The sequence below is a fragment of the Dunckerocampus dactyliophorus genome, chromosome 4 (assembly GCF_027744805.1).
Source record: "Dunckerocampus dactyliophorus isolate RoL2022-P2 chromosome 4, RoL_Ddac_1.1, whole genome shotgun sequence".
Lineage (NCBI taxonomy): Eukaryota > Metazoa > Chordata > Actinopteri > Syngnathiformes > Syngnathidae > Dunckerocampus > Dunckerocampus dactyliophorus.
In genome coordinates, this window is record NC_072822.1 from 18,519,551 (window position 1) to 18,546,287 (window position 26,737).

General features: G+C 40.9%; 1 protein-coding gene across 3 annotated transcripts in view; it reads right to left on the reverse strand.

Annotated features, from left to right (window-relative positions):
- Nucleotides 1-26,737, reverse strand: part of LOC129179425 (tetratricopeptide repeat protein 28-like) — a 234,345-nt gene that overhangs the window by 43,346 nt on the left and 164,262 nt on the right. The window lies entirely within an intron of this gene.

Genomic DNA, 26,737 nt, shown 5'->3' on the forward strand with positions numbered 1-26,737 from the left:
TGTATTGCAAATTCCCTGCCTATGCCTGCAAATATAAATCCAGTTCACTTAGGAGGCTTGCTGCTCAGAGACCACGCAAAGAAGAAAACCTCATTTGATTCAGAGGTTGCAAAGTAAGGAAGGGGGTAAAATGTGATGAATATCAGCACAGCAGCAGGTTTGTTTTAAAACCGCCAGTTTGCCCGCTGCAATCATGCCTCATGGTGTGCCAGTGCCACCCGAACAAAGAAAGTGCTAATCAGGCGGGTGAGGAGAGGGTTTCAGCCTCACACCAGACCTGTGGGTTGGTGGGGGGGCTGCTGGCAGGAACTTTGAGGCTATAAACAGAGACAAAATAATTATGTGTATTTTCTCCGACTCTTCCTGCTATTTCCCAAACACCGTCCCTCTGTCAAACACTGCACTGAACACAAATTGCACTGCAAAACCAAGAAGTGGAGAAGGAAAAAATAAGATATTTCATAAAATGACATGAACACAGGTTTTCAGATTCTGCATCTTTTTAAACATCACAGTGTTGCATTTTGTTTCATTTATTGATTGTTAATATTCAAGTAGAGTGGAGACTCCTTAATCAAATGCTCCAAATGTACAATTTGTAGTTCAACCAAAATGTTCTGGAAAAATATGCCTTAACCAAACAAAACTATGAGTTTGAACGGCCATCATGTTTACAACAAGCCCAACATAGCCGACATTGTATCACCTCTTTCAATTGGGCAAGAGGAGGGGAAGTGTACTGAACTTAAATGTAGATCAGCGCACTCACACCAGCCCTGCATGTCGGACTTTAGGTGTTAAGTGGGCCCAAGCACGATACGATTGTCCTAGTGTGAGTACACCCTTAGACTTCCGCTCAGTGAGCCTTTAAAACAGGGGTTCTCAACTGGTTTGGCTGCGGGAGCCACCACCACCCCTCAGTGACAGGTGGTGACCCAAATTGTGGAAATTTTTCAACTAAAACTTCTTAAATATCTTATATTTCAAGGGCCTTTTTGCAACAATTGTGTGGCTGCATGGAGGACACTTCCTAACATGTTGTAAGCATTATATCCCGCCCTCTTCCTGCTCAAGGACAACACATTTTTATACACAAATTAAAACATTATTTGAACAAAAGTGTGTGTAAAGGTTTTCAGTACATGGTGTATCTGAGGAGTTGAATGACAGCACCTGGACGTGTACCTGAATGAGAGGTGAAACATTGAAAAAAAACATCAAGCTGGTCCAGTTGGTCTAATTCAACTCTTCAGATAAACAAAAAGTAGAATTCAAAATATACAAAAGTATTTTTTTTCTGATTAACTCAGCAGGTAAGTTTAATAATAACAGGAACTGTGCATGAAAGTGTACCTGCGAGTCTTCATTGTGACAATGCTAGCTGGAGCGGCGAGACACTTGTCTCTTTACAGAATGCTCTTCTCCAGCAGATATAAAGACGATCTAGCTGTGTTAAGTTCATAGTCAATGTCATTGTCCTCCTGCTCAAGCTTGGCCAAGTCGCCCATAAATATGGCATGCACCTTGTGTTGGCGTAGCAAGCAAAATAGCACAGACACGAGGTACATTCAGGGTCATCGGGTCGTTACACAATTTTTTTCTTTTTTTTTTTTTTGCAAAACCTGGTGACCCACTGAAAACGGCTCGGTGACCCGACTCACTAGCTGAGAATCACTGTAAAAGTGTGTTTGCTTCAAACACCACTAAGTGACAGTTTGACTCTGTAAACATCTTCCAGTTTCATCTATGACCGGGGTCATCGGGTAAAAATACACTTGTAAAATCACCGACGGTACTAAATCTGTTGCGGGTGGGTCATTTATTGTGAAAAACCAAGACCTCCCCATATTAGTTTAGTTTAGTTTATTTGAACATGAAGGTTACAATGGAATACATCTCGTGAAATATTCTTTGACAGTTCCACATGTCCAAAAGGAGTAGGAAGAAGCAAAGCTTATTTAATCCTACCCCCCATCCATTCTACATCTAGTACAGTACATGTAGTTCACTTCCTGGATTCCATGTCATGTTTTCAGTGATAGTCAGGATAACACATAATAGATAACGGTGAGATAACCCTCCCCCCCCAAAAAAGAGAGAACATTCATAATAATGATAATAATGATGACAATACTAAATAAATAAATAAATAAATAAGAACAAAGCTTTTTTTTTTTCCCTTTCATTTTTTTTTTTTAAACACAACAAGGAAAATTATAAAAATAAATAAATAAATAAATAAATAAATAAATAAATATAAATAAATAAATAAAATTTAATTAAATAAATAAAAAATAAAATAAAATAAAATAAAATAAAATAAAATAGAAAATAAAAAAATAAATAAAATAAAATAACAAACCTGACAGAACAATCAGGACTCTTCTGCCTTGTATTAGTGCAGATTTCCTGTGACTTCGCTCACCTAATTTTGCAGTGCACAATGCAAGCGCAGACAGCACACACTGTAAGACATTGTAGGAGACATGTCCACACAAACAGGAAAAGTATACAGTATGACATCCAGTCCAATGTATTGTGCGATTCTCGTTTTCCCTCGACCAACCAAACAAATCGCCATTGTTGTTGTTGGGACCTTTCCAGAAATGACTTTCTTCTGGCTTCTCATTTGCTTTGGCATCCATTTGGCCGCCTGTAAATGCACAGTTTACAATGTTTTTTTAAATTTTTTTAACATTGACCACTAGTGTGGTTTTCTTTTGAGTTGGGTAAAAAAAATATATATATATTCGCGTGCGTGTGGATGGAGCTCGTCTCCAATGCAGCGAATCCAAAACGGGCTTATTAGGTGTCTATACAGAGGGTAAACATCTGGGACTGGGGTCAGCTGTTTGTGAATGAACAGATGTTCAATTAATCTGGCACGACCAGCTAATAAAGCAACTCCTTCCACAAATCTCCACCCTCCCCATACCAGCCTGAAAAGGTTTGGACATAGGCCACTGGAGAGGACATTCATTCTGACAGGGAAGGTCACTGTCAAACCCCCATCTGGTAATATATATTGGGTCATAATGAAGGACAAATACGAATGATGTGAAGTTAAAATTATTCATTTTATTCCTGCATGCAGAACATGCAGCTCAATTAGATTCCATTAGATAGTGAAGGTGTACCTAATGAACTGTCTAGTCTGTGAATAATGCATCATCCAAATTAGGACCAAAAAAACCTGAACTGAGAACACTGGCTATTGCATCATTATTGACTATTGGCATTACACATCAGAAAAGGCAGAAGTGCATTTTCAGTTTATTAAATATTTCAAAAACAATGGTGGTAACAAAATTATTTAATGAATTCCGGTCAAATGTTTACCATAACTAACATTTGCAACAACACCTCTCTGTTATGACGGCAGATGGAGGCACAGTGTAGCGTTCCCACAGTCACATAGAGTCTGACTTTCTTTTATAACTTTATTCTGGCTTTAACATATGAACAGCCGTGCAATTCCAACACCATATACTGTATTCCTGTATATATCTCCAACTCACAAACAAGTTTCTCTGTTCTTTCTTGGAACAAAACTTCCTCATTCTCTCTACACTACTGCGAGGTACATTCACTGACCCGCCAAACGTCACAACAACTTTTGCAACAGCAGTTGCAAATGGTGATTAATCGTGATTCATAATTTTAATCTATTGAAAGCCCTAAAATGTATATACAATGCTGGCAGCACGGTGGTCTAGAGGTTAGCATGTTGGCCACACACTCAGGACATCTGGGCTCGTTTGTATGAATGTTCTGTGTTTATGCATGTTAATAGGTTAATTGGCGACTCTAAATTGTGAATTTGAGTGTGAATGGTTGTTTGTCTGTATGTGCCCTGCGATTGGCTGGCGATCAGTTCAGGGTGTACCCTGCCTCTCGCTCGAAGTCAGCTGGGATAGGCTGATTGGCTGAATGAATGAATCAGTTTAAGCTACATGCATGAAATGTAGCAGTAGCTTGAGTATATAGGGAAAAACTGAGCTTTGACCTTATGAAGAGAGCTGTGAAATGTACTGTACAGTGTACATGCCTTGTGACTTCATCTACACCAGGTAGCATTTGAGTATGCGAGTTTTAATTACATGTACAACTCAGCAGATTAAATTCTAGAATACAGTATGAACTTCATCAGTGCACACCAACTGAAAATTACACTACCCAGATTCAATCTGATAGAGTAGGACATAGCTTTACTTGGCTCTGGGCTCTATAATGAAATTCAGAATGCTTTGAATAACGGGAAAACAAAGTGTGGATTTAAAGAAATAATCAATACCTTACAAGGACAAACACATTTTTTCATCAGTTATTTTCCTCAGTGCGCAAACTGTACTGTACAGTATACAAACCTACCAAGCCTTATTTCCTTCACTTTAAGCTGCTGCTGATGCCTGCAACCAATTACCTGCTGACACAAGGACTCTCAGCACTTTGCTCAAGTTTAAAGACACAACAAGGCATTACGCAGGCTCAGGGATGCAATTACCTTCCGTCACAAACTGTTGCTGGTTCATGTTCCAAGATAGCCTATCTGAGGCTGCTCAGTTATATGTACCTTTTGAAGCCTGGCTCGTTCTCTCAAACTCAAACTTCCACTTTTGTGAGCAAAAACCAGAGAATTCCTCATCTCAGTATGTCTTCAGAGTGCAACTGGATACAAAGGCAGCAAAAGCAAGACCACAATCTTTCTCCAGCAGAGATGAGTTACTCTTATGATCAGTGCCCCTCTAGAGTGAGACTGCAACGCTGCATTTTCCTCTCAGATGGAGGCCAAGATAACGAGGAGTCAGCCTTGCCAGGCCCAGATGATGCGCATATATTGGGACCATCTCTTACAACAGCAGTGCTCTATAAACAAACACTTACAGTACAGTTGGAAGACATACCAAATGCTCAAAATTAATCATTTTGGCAAAAGTGACTATTTTTTTCTCCGTTCCATAGTCCAAGACCACAAGTGTACACATACTGAGCTTCGTTGCATCCTCGTATACATCAGATGTGATTGTATGTACAAAGTCCAGCCCTTCTCCGAATGTGAGCTGATTTGATTAATCCTAGCGCAGTCCTTTGTAAACTGTTGATATACTGCTGGCTCTTATCAGCAAACACATTTTGCACTGAGGGTCTCCTAATGAAAGGTAAACTGGCAGGGCTGAGAGCAGAAATGAGGAATGCAGATGGAGACAGCAGAGGAGGGATGATGCCATGTTAATCAGAAATACTTGGCTCCAACATGGGTCAATTTCTTTCTCCTGACAAGCAGAGTGGCTTAGGATTCTTTGCTCATTCTCTTCTATTAGCCTTCTTTACTAAGTATGTTTATATTCAGTCGAGCATTAGACTAATGGCTGCTTTCATAGCATGTGCTCGAGGTAATGAATCGTACATAGAATAATTACCCTCTTATGTCATACAGTAGAGCTGTTCTTGATAGTGTATGGGTCCTATGACTATGAGTCCCTGGTGTGTGTTTTATTTCTCACACTGCCCAGCAGGTCATTGCTCACTCCAAGGGGGGGTGAATATGGTTTCAAACAAAATAATTCCTTATTTCACATTTCACATTTGAGCGATGATATTGTTCAAATAACCAAGATGATCATTACAGACTGGTGGAGCTCACGGGACAACCATGGTTGCCATAGCACTGTAAATGAAGGGTTTGGAGACTAACAGACTACTACTGCTATGGTCTATGAATAGAAATGTGGAGCATCCTCACGAGTGGACAGAAGCAAAGTAGGACATGCAGCACCGCTCGAGAACATTAACCAGTAACATAAAATGTTTGCCAAGCTTCTCCGACACACAAATTACCCTAAAACCAGGAGTGGCTGGGAAAAATGGAAGATGTTAGGTGCTAAGGATTTGATTGTCCAAGCAGCATTTACTAAAGGAGGGCAGGACAGCTTATAGTACTTAAACTGGAGCAAAGTGCTGTTAAGATAATGTAGGAGAGAGGAGGTAAGTCTCCCACTTTCAACAAGTGGTAAAGCTGAAAGTATAGAATTTTATTACTGAAGTGGCTGTAACATGCATGTGAGTGTGTTTCCAGCAAACAATAAAAGGCACCAATATGGATCACCAGCAAAAAGACAGAGGTCAGTCATAAAGTACAAGTTTTAGATTACAGTGAATTATAACGAAAACTGTCCAAATGACAGTAGAGAAATGACTCAAAGTTATTTCTTCATGTTAAAATTTCAAAATCAATGTTTTATTTAGTTACACAAGAAGTGCAAAAGAGAATTACAAATAGAAATAGAAACTCATCTCACAGTATGATTCAGTGCAGTTCTACACGACCGCACTAACTAAAACCAAAACAAACACATAACCGCTGATATTGATAGTGTTTTTAAACCGTTTGTGTATTGTTTATTGAATCTGGTATGTATGTGCCGCATATAATGATTGCAAACAAGTATTAGGATCATTAAGAAATGGCTACTAATTTTAGGAACGTAAGTACACTGGAACCTCTGTTTTCGTGATTAATCCATTCAAAAGGATCCGTCTCAAACCAAATCGCACAAAAACGTAAACAATTTTTCCCATAGGAAACAATGTAAATCCATTCCTGATACCAAAGGTGTCAGGAATAAAACTAGTTTTACATGCAGAAAACTATTTCAAATGCATATAATAAATGATGAAAGTAAGGGATAAATAAACATTTAACGTCACTTTTACCTTGGCTGAAGACTTGTTGACAAAGACGGTGTTGAGGCAGTGGCGAGGGAGGAAAAGAAGGCAGAGCCACACAGACACCACCTTTGTACTTTGCTACGACTTATTTCTTGAATTCAATAGTGTTTCTCACCTTCCTTATACAAGTGCTGCCGCTTGCAACTTTCTTCGTCCTATTGTGGGTTATTTTGCAGCTGTGATCAATAAAAGAAAGCAGAGACTTGTGGTGTAACTGTCTTAGATATCAAAGAACTACAGAGTTGATCGGTGACCATGACATAGTTCTGCATTAGAGCTGCGAAACAATAGCTTCCGGTTCCTCGTTGAGCGCATGCTAAAAGGCACATTTTGTAACGTCTTGACCGGTACGAACACAGTTGGACTCACGCAGTGTTCTGACCACACGACAAGACTGAGTCACCAAACACATGAGATTCTTTTTTGGGCACTTGAGTCAGCAGAATCATATTTGGGCAAACAAATTAGAATGTGTAACATTCTCATTGGAGTTGGCCAACTGAATGAGCCTTAAAGGATACCGTAGTATTGTGTAAACTAAGAATCACAAGATTTGGTGTTAGGTGTGTGACCTAAGATAGCTGAATAAACAAGCATTGCTGGGAAGAGTCTGTCACCATTTATATTAATACCACAACATGCCAAAGGGTATAATACGACACTGCTATGGTGTACGATAACCAAAACAGTGTACGAGAACGGAGGTAAAATTTTGGTGAAGATTTTCATCAAAAACCGAAATACAAAAACGAGCATTCAAAAACCAAGGACGCACTATATTAATAAACAGTTAACATGCTTATCAATTACCAACCAGAAGCCCAAAAGAAGAGTGAATCATTTCAGACACTAAATACTAGATAACTCTATTAACTAAAAACAATTTACGGACAGTGGAAAAATGTCTCCTGTTACCACGATGATGTCGTGCTGCATGCAAACGCTACACACAGACACAAATATTCCCACACATTCAAGCACACATACACAATGTTATGTTTCCATCAAACTGGAGGACATTACAATGACTGACATTCATTTTCCTGGGGACTTGGCCAAACCATAACTCACCGAACCTTATCTAAAAAATCTAAGGATTTATGGGTGTTGAGTCCCCACAATTTCAATGTGTTTGCAGATTTATGTGTGTGTAATATACGTACAGACACATACACACACACACACACACACAAAACACACAACCAGCTGGCTAATTAAAAGGCAGTGCAGAGGGAAGGTGAGGAGAACCACGCACCAGCGTCTCATTTAACGAGCTGGGCTCCAGCACCATGAGCAGCTAGCTGGCGATGAACACTGAGGGGTATTGGGGGTGGGGGCAAAGAGGGAAAAAAAAACAGGGTGGTGAGGTGATGGGGGTGCAGATAAAAGAGATGGGAGATATTGTGTTTGAAGAATGAGAAGAGAGAGTAGTGGAGACATCCCCAGGACGAGAATGTCTTTCCATCTGAAATGGCTTTTACAAATGCTTCTTGATAGTAGAAGGAAACATTTCAGCTGTAATGAACACAGAACAGACCAGACGAACGACGGCGCACAGACCAACCTTTTCTTCATGTGCGTGCTTCTATCAAAGAAACAACATAAGCTTGAGCAACACAAGAGCAAAAAATGGGGTAGTATAGATGGGGCATGTTGGTGATGTCAATGTGGATGCTGGGGGTGGGGATTGAGATGATAAAATATTCATCCGGCTTTATAGGTTTATATTTCATTCTCTGGTGTTTGCACATTGATATGGCTCCCACAGGAGCCAAATTAAATTGGCCAAATGACAGTCGCTGGGGCATATCAAAACCTTCTGGTTTTTTTTTAAAGAAGAGAATGTTGTGCTTTGCCAAACGAGAGTAGGTACAGCTGTGCTTGAACGCCCTCCTACATAAAAAAGCACGTATCAGACTAAATCAGTGACCCCTCCCACTTTACCCTCTTAGATTCTAGCATAATATTTGCTGCTGTTTTCAAAGATCAAGATCCATTCTAAAGGATGGTCCACAAGCTTCTATACATAGGAAAAAGCGCAAGCGCAGCGCAGAGGTTATGTTTTTGCTGGCGTTTATCTGTTTGTCTGTTTGTGTTCAAAATAACTTGAAAAGTTCTGAAAGGATTTGGATGAAATTTTCAAGAATTGTCGGAAATGGGATATGGAAGAACTGATTACATGTTGGGGATGATACGGATAACCGTCCATGAATTTTTTAAAGGATTCTTTAACTTTGGATCATTTTCGGCATTTGTGCATATAACTCCACAAAAAATGGTCAGAACACTTGGAAAAAAAAAATACAGAGCAAGTTTCCAACAGGTTCTACAAAATATCAAAGTCTGATCCAAAAATGGGGGGGAACTATCTACGCTCTCCCTTGGTGCTTCTCTAGCTCTTATGTGTGGAAACTTATGGCCCACCCTGTAGAATATTCTACTTTCGGAGCACTTCTTATGATCACACTGTTTATCTTTATCATGTTAGCTTGCTGTTAACCAATTTCTCCAATCAATCATCACGACTAATTCGATCAACTGGCGGCAATGACATACCACAGGAGTCACTTGTTCATCTGTGACCTGTGGAGCCTCCAGCTTGTAAATAAATGACGCCAAAGGACCTGAAGCTTGATAATTCTGTTAGCCTTCACAGGACACGTTAACAAAAGGATTGATTGTCACTTAAGGTCAAGGACACTCGTGATAGCTACGATGCTATCCGTGGCAGGCCACTCCCATCCACACGTCTACTGTACAATCAAGAAACAACATGCAGACACACCAGCAGCCATGGAGAATTGCATCGAGTTAACTAATGATACACACAAGATGCAGTGGAGCTTTGGCTTGTGAAAAAGCCTTTTTTTGTCTGACATGTGGGTAGTCTGAGCAGTGGTGCCACGCCAAATGAGAGATCATTTGCGGTTACTCCCGAGACTCAGTATACATTCCCTCAAACGTCCTTATGTGGAGAATATCTCAAGGCTTTGTGGGTAAATGCTTCTATGTGTGTCTGTGTGTGGCCACATTTATGCAGTTTGTGTATTTTTTCCGCCTGTTTGAGGCTACAGCGGGCATTGGCGGGCATTTGAGGAAGAAATCAGAGGATGAGAGGAACAAAACTGAATCCTGCAGTCTCCGCTGGAGTTGGTGGAAAATTTGAGTGCTCTCTTCAAGAGGGGCTTGGAGTTGATATTTTGAGCTCTGACAATACACTAAACCAGAGAGAGTTTGAAGGGGCCATATCCTATTTTCAACTTTTCAGACTTATGTATATGTTTAAAATGTTGTACCTTGTTCTACATGATGTATGCTATATCATGATGTTGATGTTTTTAAGTTATTCCTGGTAAAATTGTTATGCCATCCCTAAATCTCATGAACGGTTGAGATTTCCATGAAATATTTTGAATATCTCACATTACAACTTTAAGAAGTCCACGTATGGAAAATTGGCACTCACCCAGTGGTAACCCATGACTGCTGTTCAGTACCTTTGGTCGCTTCTTCTTAAAAATGGCAATCAGAAAGGGTTTTTTTTGGATGTAAGAATTGTGTCTCTAAACCCGAGTCAGTAATGGAGATGTTTGTTTTCTGGGGAGTTAAAGACTAAGTTAAAGACCGACAACATGGTCATTGCTGCTCTGCTCTCACCACTTCACAAACAGCTGTATCGTGAACAAAGCACAGTTGACCCCGGATTCTCCAATATTCATCCAGTTACAGTTATCCCACAAGGCTGTTTGAATTTTGCGGCTTCACTCTGTCACGGTTTTTCAAGAATACATTCATAAAAAAATCATGCTGTTTCATGTTTGAATATGGTCTATTGTTTAAAAAAATACATATTTAAGCAAATTTTACATGCCTAAATTGCCTAAATGAAACATTTTCAAGCATACCAATGGCTAAATGAACTAAAGTACAAATAAAAGGTATTAGGATTACACATTCACATTGTGAATGTAGTATTCTACACTGGTCACTAGGTGTCAGTAATGTCACTAGTTCGATGAGACAAGCACCAAAGTTGATCGCCAGAACAACAGGCTTGTATTGCAGGTGTGAATTAATTCACAACAGGCACAATAATAATAACATAATAATTGTAATAATAATAATCATTCCTGTCTTCCACACATGCGGAACACATTTACTGCGACACAATGCATGAGTTTCATTTATGTCTTAAATGGCTTATTTTCTCCAATTATATATATTACATTGGGTAATGCGAGTGTAAAAGTGACTACGTGGGTGTGAGTTCATGTCATTAGAGGGCTCTAATGATGTTAAAAAACGGATTTAGAAGGTTGTGCAGTGGGTGGCCTGTCAGTTGTGTGTTTTCGGTTCCTTCCTGCTCGGTTCAAGATTGGTTGGGGTGGTGGTCGTGAGGTCCCCGTCCATTCTGCTTCGCTGCACCAGTACACGAACATACAGGACTTTGGGGGGGTGGTCCCGGTCATGGGCGGGCTTCCTTTCTATTGCAGGGGGCAGCTCGAGGCCCGCTGGTGTGTGGCCCCTGGTGCCCATCTGCCCTTGTGGGGTGTGGTGTCTCCCCACTCTCTCTACAAAAATATTTTATTGAGAAATTAGGAATCCTACTTCGTGAAAATTAACTTGTGACAGTCAGGTCTGTAGCCAATAGGGAAAAATTAAACTTGAAACACTTATATGCCAGAAGAATGCTGAAAACCTTCAGCATATCAGTATGAGGAATCAAACTATGGAACGGATTGAGTAAAGAACTCAAACAATGCACTAAAATGAGCAATTTCAAGAAACAGTACAAGCAGTTGATGTTTCCAAAGTGCAAGGAAGAAGAGTTCTGAACCACTGTGTACATGTGTACATTTTTAGGACTTATTGAAGTATTACACTGATTGTACACACTCATCATCCAACTGTGTTTCTGTCAACTATTAACCTGTTAATGAGTTCTAACTATATATTTATTATTATTTATTATGACTATGTTATTTATTTATAGTGATTATAAACCTGTTATATCACGTTGTTATACTGCCTTATCATTTATCATTTATTTAAAATTGGCAAAGAGTACACTTGCACATATTTATGGAATAGTTTATTAAAAGAAACTCACAATAGTGTCTTTGTAGAAGCCCCTGAAATGAGTAGGATTGGACCCCTTAAAAAAATGGTCAAATATTAGGTAAGGAAAGTGAAGGGAGAGTTTAACCCCGTGCTTTCAGCCCCCACAAATGCAGTCACAACACGGGTCCCCTGTGACAGGATGTCAGCATTGTTCAGATGCAGAAACAGACCCTCCTGCCCTCTGATATAAACACATGAATATAAATTGGGGTTGAGGAGAAAATTGAAGATGTGGTACACTGGGGAAGCAGGGGCACTGTGAATGGATCTTAATGTACTCTAAATCAGAGTGAAGCCTCGAAGGGTTGCTGCTTATTTCTGCGCTCAAGTCAAAGCTCCACAGGCATAGCTGTGTGATGTCTGCCAGAGAAGGGAATCAAGTCTTTAGAGACCTTGTGGTGACAGGAAAGGAAATCACAGTACTGTTTGAAAGTAATTTCAGGATGGGTTTGAGGTAAACATCCAGTCTTGCCACTTTATAAGGCCTCTCAGCTCAGGAATAAAGCACAAATCGATGCCTAATGCTTGTTGAATGTTTAGTTCTTTACACTAACAGCATTTAGGAGGGGTTCAATTGACTCTAAAGGAACACCATAATGAGAAATTTCTTGAGTTAGTAAAAAAGAGAGGTCTGTTCCACCAAGCAGTAGCGTTTGGTTAAGTTTAGTAAGGTCAGAAACATTTGACAATCTACTGACTAAAAGTGTAACAAAATAACCGTTGTGAGCTGAATTGGACTGTACTGCTTGGCGAGAATGTGGCTATGCAGTTGTCTCATATTGGATACAGAGTGAAATGTGTTCTCTGCATTAACCCATACCTCAGGAGCAGTGGGCACCCACCATAGCGCAAAAATCCAGACCCTGAATAAGTAGAACTGGCTGGCAGCTACTTTAACAAAAATATTTTTCATTGTGGTGAGAACTGCAGTAGCTGGATCTAGAAAATATGCTAAATGCACACAGACAGGCTCCAAAGAAGAGGAGGGACTTTGAGGCGACATTGCTAAATAGTGAGTTTTTTTAAACAGGTTGGATAGACAAGAAACTAATGAAGTTTGATTAAAAAAAGAGGCATGCATTTTAACCAGCCTATCATTTAGAAGCTAATTAGCTGTTGTTATGGCTTCCAGTTGGCTCTGAGGACACAGTGCCAAATAAAGCACAGCTTGCAAGGGCTCCAGCTGCATATGAGAGCATTCAGCAGGAAGCCGGACAGTCGATCCAAGGACATTGCACTTCTGGGTTATTCAAGGATGTTTTGGAGGCCCACTGGTGGGAGGCACCATCCCTGACAGCCCACACAGCTGGACAAATCAGTTCTGACATGCTGGACAACATTGTTGAACCTTTTTCTGTGACATATAAAACTACTTTGGTTAGGTGAGGCTCGGAGGGGAGAGTACAGCAAAGGAGAGGAGACAAGAGATAAGAGTACACGGGTTAAGGTTTGAGAGACCCAGATCAATATGATCTGGCCAGAGTTGTTGCTTAGAGCATGCTGACACAATGAAAGAAATGAAGAGTGACAAGCAAATGTCAGCACCTCACAGTTCTCTTGGAAAAGCTGAGCCTATAATCCATTCTGCAACAGTAACTCATGCTTAAACCAGATTTCTGTGAAATAGATGGATGCATGACTGCTTCCAAATGCTTAGCTTAAGTCACCTCTTTGTTTGAGTATATGTGAACTTCAAAATGTGAAGAGGATGTTGAGATGGTAAAAGAAATAACAGAAAATCAAACGCTGACAAAGTATATTGACATACCAATTCCAACATAGAACCACCAATTGCGGTGCAAAAGCTTGATTTCTAATACAGTTCAATCAGGTCAGCAGCAGTGGCAAGCTATTTCTTAATCTTCGAGGAGACATAATAAACTCGAGGCCACAAGTCTTACTGTGCTCTGTTTTAATTAACGTCTTCACCCAAATATAAACACGGTATTTTTTTCCCCTAAAAAAAGTCTGAAAGAGACAAGTGATCTTATTTTCATGATCGGGAGATTTATATGAGAAAAAGTGCTTCAGAAACTCTGTCTCTCGTCTCCTCTCTTCCCCCTCCGCGTGTTGCAGTGTGTGACATTGTACCCCGTGAGGTGTGGCAATGGTGCACTTTAAAAGTACATTTTCTAAGCTTTTCGTGAAATCTGAGCTGTTGGAAATAGCAGATTATAAAAATAACCAACATACTGAAGCCAGCAAACAACATTTTAGTTTATTGCAGTTACATCATGTAATAAGTCATAAAAGCTTCCCAAATCATGTCCTTACTTTATGCTTACTGTATGTGATACACACATCTTTACTGCGCCGCCTTGGCTCAATGAAAAAAAAACTACTCGTGTAAATACTCAGTTTGAACGAAGTTACTGTCGGCCTTAATCTATGCCATCAACAAATGTCCCACACTTGCAGTATAGCTCACAGTAATGTGTCCCTCTATTACCTCTGCCACTTGTAGACCCACTCACAAACTCACCTCCTGGTTATCCACCAATCACCAGCCACTCACTCATCCAGATATGCATAACATGCCTTCATGAACTTTCAGAATGTTCACATTCTGAAGTGATCAAACATTCAATAAACCATAACTACTACGACAAACATCAACACAACGTCTCACAATACTGTTGGTTATTCTTGACAGAATTGTTGTTATTTTACTAATAAGATTGTATTTAAATAGTGCACGCAACCACCCCCTAAAAAAAACAAACAAACAAACAAATAATCCACAGGCAAATTGCCTTTATTGCAGGTCACCGGTCGGGTACACGCAGGTCATGCATACAACCTACAAAGATGCAAGTGCTCTCTCCTTTGTAGGTTAAACAGTCAGTTTAAACATGACCCATTCCAACTCTTGCCATCAGGCTTTGTCGTGCCGGACGAATAAATTCACAATGACATGCTAAAGGACCTCGATCTACCTTAAGCTCAGTGCACAAATCCCTTCTCCCCTCTGTGCTTTTATGCCTCAAATGTAATTACAATCCTGGTAAGGTTGGTGAGGATGGCGACATGGACAATCTGCAGCACCCTACATTTGAAACTCTCTGCGGGAGTAAAAGGCAAAGGGAGAACCTCCAAAGCCCCCTCACACTTCACTGCTCTAGGGACTATAGCTTCTCCAAGGCATGGCAGAATAACCCATATATTTCAACACCACTGGACTTTTCCTTTTAGCATCAGGGAGACAGGACTGTTCTGACTAACAAAGGCTAAAAAAGCTATTTCACTAATGGGCTTTACTATCACATAGGTAAACACATTATGCATACAGTATAAGAGCACCTGCATGCACAAAAGCTTTCTCTTTCTCTCTCCAGCTCCTACTATGACAGAGGTTTAAGACCATAAAGTCAACTGAGCGCAGCATGATGAAAACCAAATCCCTGTGAAATTCATTTACATGTCCCATATAAGACATATCTGCCTATTTAGGGGTGTACGGGGCAACTCTGTCCCTATTTTGAATATTATGTGTGTGCATGCTTGTGCAGAAGGATAAAATGCGGTGTATTTTCAAGCCAGACACATGCATCAAAGCTCACTTGATGTTATGTATTTGCTGAGAATATGGGCTGCAGATAACCAGGCAGGAAGAAGGATAAAGATGATCACCCATGGGAGATGAAGCTCAAGTCAAGTTGTAGAGAAGGGTTTGGTGCAGATAAGAAAGGAGGGGATGATCAGGAAATAATGGTTTGCTTTTAAGACATGTTTTCTAGGCAATGCTGGGCCACCTGCCAGCGCTGCCTCCAGCTGTGAGAACACGCCTGCGGACTCTGATTGACAGGGAGGGTAAATAGTTGCTAGTGGAACCACTGATTGTATCTCTTGCCCTTGGCATAATAGAAGACATAGCGGAAGAGTGATTGTTACAGCCCTTCAACCACAAATTATGTTGGCATATCGGCTGAGCAACCAGAGATGCATGCTTGTTCAGAACTGCTTTCTGCTTTAACCTGTGCCCAGAGAGACCAAACACACATTTGTCTCTGCTACTTTACCTGAAGTCTTCTGAGGGAAGAGGAGGCAGCACATTCTAATAAGGGAAGATACAGGAAGTGAAAGTGGTATTTTGTTAAAAGTGTCAGAGAGGATCGAGGAGAATGTTTACCAAATACTCTGCAGGGATATTGTTGAAAGGGCTGATTTTTCTAGGATGCCGCTTGTCTCCAGGTCATGCAATATAAGCTGGGGGATTTGACAGTGTAGGAGGAACAGTTGGCTCTTGTTGACTCCAGAGGCTGGGAGGCTAAGAGGTTGGGCTAAACTTTGGATGCTGAAGAGTGTCAGCTGACTCAAAGCGGGCACACAAGAACCAATTGAATTCTACTTCCATCAGTCAAGAGAAAGAATGATGAGGAAAACACCAGTGTGGCTTCCAGTGTGTTTCATTGGCTCCTTCACATTGGAGTGATGGAGCAATCAAGAGCTATGTTTGCACTGCCATTACAAGGCAGGATGCAGGCTTCACTGCCACAGTATACGCTTAACTGCTGCTTAACCAAAAACAAACAGACAGTTTGAAGGGACCATGGAAAGGGAGCAGAAGCGAGAAAGAAAAGCAGAGAGAGATACAACTGAGCCAACATCAACAATTATTACATGACTCATTCTACATCTGCCTCCTCAAACTGATGTGGCCTAATTTATGATGAACTGTAACAAGAGGGTCTGAAAAGCAAGCTGAACACTAGAATAGCCAATAGATGCTATACATTAGATCAGGGGTGTCAAACCCGTGCCATGGAGGGCCGAGACACTGCAGGTTTTCTTTCCGGCCAGTCACTAAAGCAGGTGCTTTTAATGATCAACACCTTCAGTTTGAGGGAAGGAGCTCATCAATTAAATCACCTGCTGAAGAAACTGGTTGGAGAGAAAACCTGCAGCGTCTCGGCCCTCCAGGGCACGAGTTTGACACATGTGCATTTGCAATATAGTGTACAAATGGTAAAATACCATGAAACACAACGCAACACAATGGACAGCCGATTGCGTGCATTATTATGAAGTCAGAGAAAGTAAAGCCGAGCTCTGATTTTTTTTGATGAGGCATTTTTGTGTAGCAAATGAATGAATGAATATTGTTTTGAGAAGCCAAACTCTTTACTTAAGTAGCCCCAGCAACTAACCGGAACTACGATTGTCATCACCGATATCTGACCAGAGCTCGGCTCACGGGACCAAGTGGAGGGTAAGTCACTGTTGATGGACTACACTGTTGATGGGGATGTCATACAACTCCATGTCAAAAAATCCGAACTATCCCTTTAAGCCATAAAATACGGAGGCCTTGCACCTTGTCTCTGTACGGTCCGTCGCCTTTCTTTTTTGTGCAGTCCATGTGGTGAATTGTAATATATGCCCATTGTTGAAGGCTTTTTAATATGTTGCCTTGACTTCAGCTACATTGTCTTATGCATAATCATTTTTATTTCTTCTATATGGTATCTGTAATGTTTGATAGAAAATGCTAACTGGACGTGATACATGAAGTGTATATATATATAATGAACGTGACATAGCTATTTTGACTGACGTACTGCTCAGGGTATGTACACAATTATTGGGGAATTATGTGTAATCATCCTTATTGCCATAATGAATTGAATTGTGAATTATTGAATGAAATGAACTATTTTGATGACCTGAAAACTTTGAAACTGTCAATATGAAATACTAATCATTAGTATTTTGCATAATAGTTTACCGGTTAGATTTTATGTGTGCTATAGGTTTTATAGTAAGAGGCAGACAAGTTTGATTTATAACTTCCATGCTGAAAAAGTGTTTGCACCCCTGATATAAATGTGCATATACTCATATTTCAAAATATACTGAATATACATATTGTCTATGTTTATAGTAGGAGATCGATCTTTGGGACATGGTCATATTAAAAGTAGCCCGCAAGCTGAAAAAGTGTGAGCACCCCTGTGCTAAATATATAGACTATTATTTACATATTGACCACAATTACTTTTAAATAAAATATCAAATCAAATATCTATGACTGAATGAATGAATCAAATATCTACATCAAATATCACAATAACGTTATACCATGCTTTATTTTGAAAAACATGCACCGGCATCGCCTGTCTGCCCTGTTAGCACTTGACAGATGAGAGGAAGAAAAGTATTTCAAGTTAACTCTTTCAATGCCAAAGACGCATTTACACGTTTTTAAAATCCCGAATGCCCAATCCCAACAACGTATTTGTACATGTTTTACGTTTTTTTTGCACGAGAGGCAAAAAGAGGTGATGCAACTCTCCACTAATGCATTAACATTTCAGCACACTTAAAAACGGCCACAAGGTGGCAGAAGTACATTTGATAAGAGCTCAGCAGGGATGATGTCAAGGGAAGAATCACACATGACAGGAAGGAGGAAGTGAGAGAGCGTGGAGGAGTGTAGCGCGCAGAAGGTTACGCATTGTAGGGAAATTTTAACGCACGTGCACACACATGCACACACAGAGTTCAGGTCCAAATGTGAAAAGCTTGATGTAGAAGAGAGCATTGACCTCAAACCTATTCAGATGAACTAGAACTGAAACTGTGAACCAAGAAATGCTGTTTTTTTCCATATAGTGTATGTCTCTCTGTAAATCATTTTTTGTGTAACAGGTATCACACCAAAGAAAATACTTTTACAACAACCCGGACATAGGAACTTATCTGTGCAGACTCCTCTCTTTAATGTTTGCATGCAAACGTGTCACTGTGTATATAAGAAAGGCAATAAACAAGTGGAGTACAGACTAGAGACAAGCCCCTAAAAAACTCATCTCAGAGAATGTGAGATTGTGACACAGTCGATATAACAACCATGAAGTCATTTTTGCATCTCTTTGGTGCTGCAGGCGTGCACAAACTGTGCACACATACAACAATAACACTGTAAAGATCCCTTTTGTCTGCTCAGCACTGATGAAATGCTACCCACAGCGAACTTCAATCACACTGGAAAATGAGTTGGAGATATGTTGTAACCCCAACAGTGTCATTAAGCCTGCCAGTTTTTCCCCCCAGAGGAGAAAAACGCCATCGGCCTTCCACAGCACACCATGAAGCCCTGAACTAAAGCAAATGGTACACAGCCCCATCCAGTGCTTGAGCGAATTTGTCAGTCTGAAACTAGCATAATGAAGCTGTATAATTATCATTTCCACTTTGTTCGTCCACAAACCCTGAAATATCAAGCACTAAGACAATGGGATCACTTCTACTATAATGGTGCTCACAATTGATGGCAACAAAAGCAATCATGTGAGAAGAGATAGTTGAAATCCTATCATGTATGTTGCCACACATGCCAACAGACTGAGACACACACACAATACATAGAGCAAGATAAGCCACCACATGCCATCAGAGTGGAGTGATTGGCCTCTGTGGAGCAACTGCTTTTCTCATCATTAACTCTTCGGAGGATCACACTACTCTAATCACGCTAAGGCTTTCTGAATGTTGATGAAGTCAAAAACGTGCCCATGCACACATTCACAGATGCTCAAATCATTATACTGAAACATACAAAAAAACACACTACACAACATTTTACCCATCAGCCGTAATGGCAAAAAATTAAACATGTGTACCTTGTAAATGCTGCTATTAATATATGTACACCGTATGAGAAACTACAATGAGCAAGTTGCATTATAGCGACATTATAAAGCTGTAACTTGGGAGGCGAATATCCTCCACATTACTTTTACAAAACAGTTTAGATTTCTTGCAAACACTAACACATAATCTTACTGTCTAAAGGGAAATGACAAAATAAGAAGTTTAACTTTACATTTAATGTTTACTCATGTTGTATAACTAAACTCCGAAAGCCAATTGTTTGTCTTTGTAGCCAAAACAACCTTCGGTGCAACAAAATGTAAATTCAACAAACAGCTTGGATCTCCCATGTTTGCAATAACCTGTTTTTTTGTTTTCTTTTCTTTTCGGGTTTCCCCAGGGAATAAGGATGCGTACTGAAACTCGGTTTCATAATGGCACTGGCGCCAACGTAGTAACAAGACGGAAAAGCTAAGTAGCTACTGGTGCCTCATCTAAGTTAATACCGACTCAACCACCAGCAACAAGTGCTTGAGGTGATTTGCCCCAAACCTGAATATAAGTAAGTAAATTTAAAGAGAACAAAAAAAATGTACGGTACATATATAGGCTGCACTTGTCTATAAGCTGTAGGTGTCCATATTGTAACATGGGATATTTACACAGAAAGACACACTATAAACCTTGCAATCCCATTTACACTCAATGTTCCCAGCATCACTCGTTAGCTCCGATGAGTGAGACATGAAACCCTTTTTTTCAGCAGTTCAACAGCTGCCATATTCCAAACAGAAGCTGTAATAATTCTACACTTGATCAAACAAACTATATATTTGTCAGATCAAAACACGATCGCTGCATACGACTTCAAAATGTGATATTAGCGTCCACTTCACTCGTCCGATTCACTATTCCTGAATCTGCACTCTAAGCATCATAGGAACTGTACTTGCTAAAATATGACCATATTAGTCCAGTGCACACACCTGGAGGACAGCGGGAGCGATGTGAGGGTCATGTTTTTTGACTTCTCCAGTGCCTTTAAAACCATCCAGCCGTCACTACTCAGAGTGAAGATGGAGAGTGTGGGAGTAGACCAACACCTGACTGCATGGGTTATAGACTACCTCACCAACAGACCACAGTATGTGAGGCTCCGTCACTGTGTGTCTGGCATGGTACTCTGTAGCACAGGTGCCCCTCAGGGTACGGTGCTCTCCCCTTTCCTCTTCACCCTCTACACCTCGGACTTCACACACAACTCCACACAGTGTCACATCCAGAAGTTCTCCGATGACACAGCCATCGTTGGTTGTGTTTCAGAGCGGAATGATCTGGAATACAGGATGGTCATCAGGGACTTTGTCAGCTGGAGTGAGCTTAACCAGCTGCAACTCAACACCAGCAAGACAAAGGAGATGATCATTAACTTCCAGAGGAAAACATCTCACTTCACACCGGTGAACATCCAGGGAGCGGACATAGAGTTGGTAGACAGCTACAAATTCCTGGGTGTTCACCTTAACAACAAACTGGACTGGTCCGTCAACACCCATGCCCTCTACAAAAAGGGCCAGAGTTGCCTCCACCTGCTGAGGAGACTGAGGTCCTTTGGTGTGTACAGGACTCTTTTACGGACCTTTTATGACTCTGTGGTGGCCTCAGCCATCTTCTATGCTGTGGGCTGCTGGAGAGGGGGCAGCACGGACAGGGACAGGAACAGGATCAATAGGCTGATCAGGAGAGCGAGCTCTGTCCTGGACGGTCCTCTGGACTCCGTGGAGGAAGTGGGGGAGAGAAGGATGTTGGCTAAGCTGACATCCATCATGTACAACACCTCTCACCCGCTACATGACACTGTTGTTTCCCTGGGCAGCTCCTTCAGCAGCAGACTGTTACACCCATGGTGTAAGAAGGAGAGGTTCCGCAGGTCCTTCATACTGACCGCTGTCAGGCTAGACAACACCTGCACCACCTGAACCATGTTGTAGTCAATATGTATTCTTTACACTGTATTCTTTACTTGCGTATCTTGCTTGCTGCTGTAACAAGTGAATTTCCCCGCTGTGTGATAAATAAAGTACAAATACAACTGTGTATCAACTACCAATTTCTGCTCAAACTGTGAGGAATGTATGCACTTAAACAACAGAATGTATGCACTTAGTCTAATCTTCATTCTGTGTTCTGTATTGCTGCTGGCTTTAATTTGATTATGACAAATTGTTGTGGATTTTTTCTCATATTGGTTAATTCATTACTACGTTATAAATGTTATTTATCTTATTGAAGTGTTTAAATTACTATTCTGGTCAACTTGCACATCACAAAATTCTGTAAAAATAAAACTGCATTGTTTTTCGACATTGTTTTTCCTTTTTTCTGCGTTAAGCAAAGGTACTGTTTCAAAAAGTACAGATTGGGCATCAGTATCTGATCATATGCAAATGATACACAACCCAAGTTTCCTCTGTCAAACAATCAGTGGACAGCAATGGTCTTTCCCATCATACCACACCACTGCGATTGGCGCCACTACGAAAGGGTGCCGAAAAGTGCAGTTATTAGAAATAATAGGGACTACGGTGAATCTATACTGTGCTGTGTGCTTGTGTGTGAACCAAGACCTGGCACCGCAAGAAAACCATGTCCTTTCCATCAAAGCTTGCCACAAGCTGCAATTAAACCTGATGACAGCATCAGCAATAGCTACAAAATTTTCTTAAGCGAACTGTGCTACAATAAAACACCCAAGCAGTCGTTGCCTCTGGGCACTATTGGATTCTTTACAATGTTGGTGCCACTTGGTCTCATTCTCCATTCAAGAGAGGACATTGGTATGAACCAGCAAAAGCCTGCCTCTAATTTTTTTTAGAAATGATGTGGAGTGTAGTGTAGTACGAGCAAAAGACATAGGCCCCTGTCCTCTCCTAAGACAAAGTGCTTTCATTTCGCTCATTTGGGGCCCCGTATTTCCTATCCATTTTATTGCGTTCTTAAAGCTTATTCCACAAAGACACACTCCACCTCCTCGTAAAGAAAGAGGGCTCCTATCCAAGAGAGATTGGAGAAGGTCTCAATAGTGTGCCAAAGGGACAAGAATGCTGACACTGCCTTAACATGGGACAATAGCAAGACTAAGTGTGGAAAGGGCAGATTGAGAAAGGCAATGAAAGCAAATCTCACTGTATATGGATTGTTTGGAGGCGTGGACTGAGCCAAACTAAGCAGCTGTAATCCTACTCCTTGGCGTGATGTCAGGAGTCTTGCAAAAGGCCATTTCCTCACCATGCATAAATGCTGTCTCCGACATCCCACTATATATAACACACACTTGTAGCACCGCTGACCTCTACCCCTGGGAGTGGCATGGCTCTCTTGTTTACAGAAACCATTCTCCACACAAATGGAACTGTCTCAAACTCCACCACATAATCTGAGTTTCACCGCAACTCCAAGAGCAAGTCTCTTTTTACAAAAGGCCGAGTGGTGACAAGAGGTCCCATTCCTATTACAAACTTTACTTGCTCACAAAAAAAAGAAAGCAAGAACATGACAAGGCCTTTTGCGTGTGGTTTAAAGGGAAAATACCGTGGAAAAGCTGAGCCACCTGTTGTTTTCTCTCTTTCATTGTCCACATGCAAAGAATTGGCCATACATAAATCGACTTTTCCAAAGTCATAGTGACTAATCAGGGCCAGTAATTGCTCCAATGAATGAAAACAGGGTTCAGCCGGAGCAGTGCCCAGAGGACATTGTTGTCCACACCACCGACGAGCCCACCAACCTTTGCCCTCATCTCCTAATCACCAATTACCATGCAGACTTGTCTGCATATTGACATATGGCAAAGGGTCTATCCTGAGAATGCCTATTAAACAGACTGAAAGCAAACAACAAAATCTCTTGTTTCAAGTTAACTTCTTAGTGCAAATGTGGAGGGAACTCTGTCAGCTTTGTAGGGAGCTGGCTTGGATTTGAGCACTCCCTTGTTGTATAAATAATATTTTTTACAAGAGAGCCACAGACATAATTCATGAACTAGTGGATTTGATGTGGTGTTGGTGTGCAGGCGAGATGAAATCCCCACAGTCCAATAATAAAGGTCTCTGTGTAGGGGTATACTTGATGTGCTATTCTATCTAAGGAGTCGTTTCATACAATCCAGCTACAATTAGGACTACCAGCAACTAAATCAAGTCAATGCACCCCTCATAATCGTTGTCACTGGAGACACTATTACACAGCACACTCATTATTCTACACACATTCAATAAATGTATACACACATCACTTACTGCCCTTTCCTATCTTTTACCCCCTCCCATAGCCCTTTGTTTCATTCATAACTACCATTGGTGACTCATTGTTCCTCTATATCTAAGTACATCTCTTTCCTTTACTCCCTCTTTCTCCTTCATTAAAATGGACTTCCTAAAACCTCCATTCATCTTGCTGACAGCTTTTCTATCGATCGGGTTGGCGAGAGGGATGCAGAGCTTTAAAGGGCTCTCTGGTCATTCCATACAAGGACTGGGCTGGACAGGGGCTGGAAGGGAGGGAAAGGAAAGAGTGCCAGGTTTAGCCGCTCTGTTTGAAGAAATCACAAATGTATTCCAGTCATCGGTCAATAACATTTAAACTGCCATGATGGCAGGGATGAGAATTCACATGACTCATAGACTCAATACTAAGGATTACACGGATGAGATCAGATAATGAATTATTCTCACACTTTGAAAGCTGACACTTTTAGATCTCCTCCCCACATCTCTTGCAGGCTGTCCCAAAAGTGTCCTGAAAATGAGCTCTAGTCCTAAACATTTGTTTCACTTGGCTACAGAAACGTGCAATTTATTTCAATCAAAACCATGTGGACTAGCACTCTGCTGGAATGTGTTTAATGGGCTTCCATTCCTTATCACCAGAGAAAATCTATAGAAGACAATTTTATCTTCATTCCTCTTACCGTGCTACGTCAAATATTCCTGCTGAGATAAAGGAAAACAGCTTTTATTTCTACAATGATAAACATTATTATGGCCTGCAGCTTGTTGTCATAAGGAAACATTTGTATGAGGTGGTTGGATTCCTGTCACTCACTCATGTATCCTACCTATGGCTCTCATTTTTAATCATAAAGTGCAACACAGCAGAAAGTCAATGGTCTGCTGTGATCGTGTCACTCTTTATTTGTCATCTAATCTTTCCCTCGGTATTGCCATTGATTGCAACAGAAAGTGAGAAACAGACAGACGGGGCGTCATATTAAATGATTAATTACTTATCAGTCCCAAAAGTGAATGGCTGGATTTGCAGACTGCACAGAAGTGTACTGTTTGAGTGGCCTTGGCGGTATGGCTTGTACTTCTTGTGTATTCATGCAGCGTATACAGTGTGTGTGCGTCTTGACCCCCAAGGGAATTAAACCTTTAAACAATGTTGTCTGCTTCTTTCAAAAGATCATACAGTACACATACAGTATGAAATACTCTGAGCTTCTATGAATTTAGAATTGGACTAAATGGTATAAGAGGCAGAAATGTTAGATAACAGGTGTGGTGGACATGTGAGGAAGGGGGCGAGATGCCATGGGACAATAGAAAAAAGTGGAAGAGATGTGGAAGGGGGTGGCAGAAAGGCGAAATGGGACATGAGCTACTGAGAGACGACACAGTACGACGAGAGCAGAAGTTTATGTAAGAGCAGTCATTCATCTCTTAGACATGCTCCCATATGCTTCACTGGGGAGACACGTGCAGCACACAGTACAAACACACAATGAAAAATACAGCACTGAATTGATTTGAAAGCAAACATTCACTATCGGGTGTGTTGAAAGGAATTGGTACTGCAGTAGTTCCCATAGTTGACTTTTGTGCAACCGGCATGGGATCGACTTTTACGTAACGCCCCACTCACAAATGCCTTGTGTTTAACCTGTGATCAGTCCAGGGTGTAATCCGCCTTTCACATTCAGTCAGCTGGAATAAGCTGCAGCCACTGTTATGACCCTAAGAATGGTAAGAGTATGGAACATGGATGGATGCATGCGGCAAGTTCAATATTTTGTGCCTCCGGTATGTTGCAGTACATACAGATTAAGTACAGACACCAGTACCTTGCAATATAAACAGGCTCAAATGATAGTAATAGCATGAATTTAAAAACATTACTCATCCTATTTCACAAAAACATGAATTATTTGTAAGGAAATACATGTCATACAAACAAAAGGAGGACAACAGGTAGGAGTTCCGTAAATACATAAGCACACAAGTCCTTGCTTCCCAGCAGTGTTCATGGCCCATTGGTTGACACTAGATGTCCATCTGTCATGATTCATACCTAAGCGAGCTGCTGTAGAGCTGTTCTAAACCACTGGGCCGAGGAGGTGGTGCCTCATTAATAAGACACAGTGGGTTGGACGTGCTGCACCATGTCCACCTTTGTAGACTAGTGTGTATTCGTGTATATTTTCTATTTGTGTTCATACTTCCTTTAATAGTATTTTACCGTTGACAACGGCAGTGACTTTAATAGTATTTCCACTACAGTAATTAGTTTTACTATGTATGACATCCCAACAGGTGAGCACACTCATACTGCCTTACCTTCTGTAGAGTGTGTGGTGAGAGTGTCACTTTGCATTATGCTCAATGGTATCAAGGCTTTCTCTAAATGTACGCTGCATATCATCCACTAATCTTCACTTTTAATCAGCCAAGTGTTTGATGTTAAAGGAAAGAGACAGTGTTTTCGGATCCCTCTTGTGCCATTTTTTATTAGTGTCAGCCCTAAGAAAGGATGAAAAGGCACACGTCCATGTCCTAATGACTCTTTAATGATCTTCTCTACGAGTGCGCTGACACACACTGACAAACCGTGACCCTAACAGGAGAAATACCCACTTTTTGCCCTATTTCACTCCCTATTTAAAGGTTCCGCACTCAACATCATTATACTAGTCGAGGTGTAGCAAAATCTATACAGCCCCAACCTAGACGAAAGATAAACACCAGTGATAAAATAGTCTGTATCACTATGCAGAGCGAGGAGCAAAGTTTGAGTAAATTCCTCTCGGCAGATGGAGCACAGAGTGAGAGCAAGCATAGATAAACAATGCCAGAGCCAAAAAAAAGGGGGCTGCCGGAAGGAGACAGAGTAGAGTAAGAAGTGTCGGTTAAGAGGAAAAAGTTAGTGTAAGTTATCTCTTACACTTTTCTGTGATTGTGATTTCCATTCCAATTTGGGGTTGGGGAGTCGACTGTTCAGACTCTTTTGAACATCACAC